The sequence below is a fragment of the Morone saxatilis genome, unplaced genomic scaffold (genome assembly GCF_004916995.1).
Source record: "Morone saxatilis isolate NCDOM2014 unplaced genomic scaffold, NCSU_SB_2.0 Contig4, whole genome shotgun sequence".
NCBI lineage: Eukaryota > Metazoa > Chordata > Actinopteri > Moronidae > Morone > Morone saxatilis.
The window spans coordinates 17,345,684-17,346,471 of record NW_023339984.1 but is presented as its reverse complement, the minus strand read 5'-3'; positions in this window follow the sequence as shown (position 1 = coordinate 17,346,471).

The following is a 788-nucleotide window of genomic DNA, read 5'->3' as shown; positions in this document are numbered from 1 at the left end:
TACATGTAACATATATGAAGAATAATATCACTTTAGGAGGCTAAAATAACTATATTTGTGTTGTCCCACAATGCAACAGCAGGAAGTTTAGCACTATCAAAGTTAAATTAAGACGCTAACTGCTGCATTCAGCCATAAATACTGAAACTTTATTGGAGCTGTTCAACCCATCGAGGCTGTTCTGTGAGCCTGTAGTCACGTACAGTCGATCTATAACATGTTAATCAACTGGATTGATGATGTGAATCATTTTGTGAGAGATGTAAAACATTTAAAGTCAAGTCTTAAGCAGATTGTGTGTCTCTGTTGCCCCCTGATGGCCAACTAAAGCTATCACAGCACTAAATGTTAATATAAGTGGAATGCATTGATTTTACACTTGAGCTCAGTTTAATCATCATAATTGATTTTTTAGTGATTCCCTCTCCCTGCCGTGTAAAATTGTACATCCACATATTTAAATGATATGACGTACATTATAAACAACTGCTGCTTCTGTTTGCATAACCACAACCACAGCAGGAAGAAGCAGGTTGATGTCTTCCTCTCTGTTTGCCAGTACAGCCCTGCTTCCTGTGACAAATTCAGTCGTTGTTTTAACTTTCTTTTGTTTAATTCACCTCACTGGCTCTTTGGCTCTCCAGTATATGTCTGACCAGATCAACCTTTTCTGTAGTTGAGTAGTTATTGTGTGTTTTTTGGGATGGTTGCGTGGTTGTTTTTTGAAAGGACAAGGCTGTTTTATATTATATTTATTATTTATTATGATCTCTTGTCACTTTTTTTTT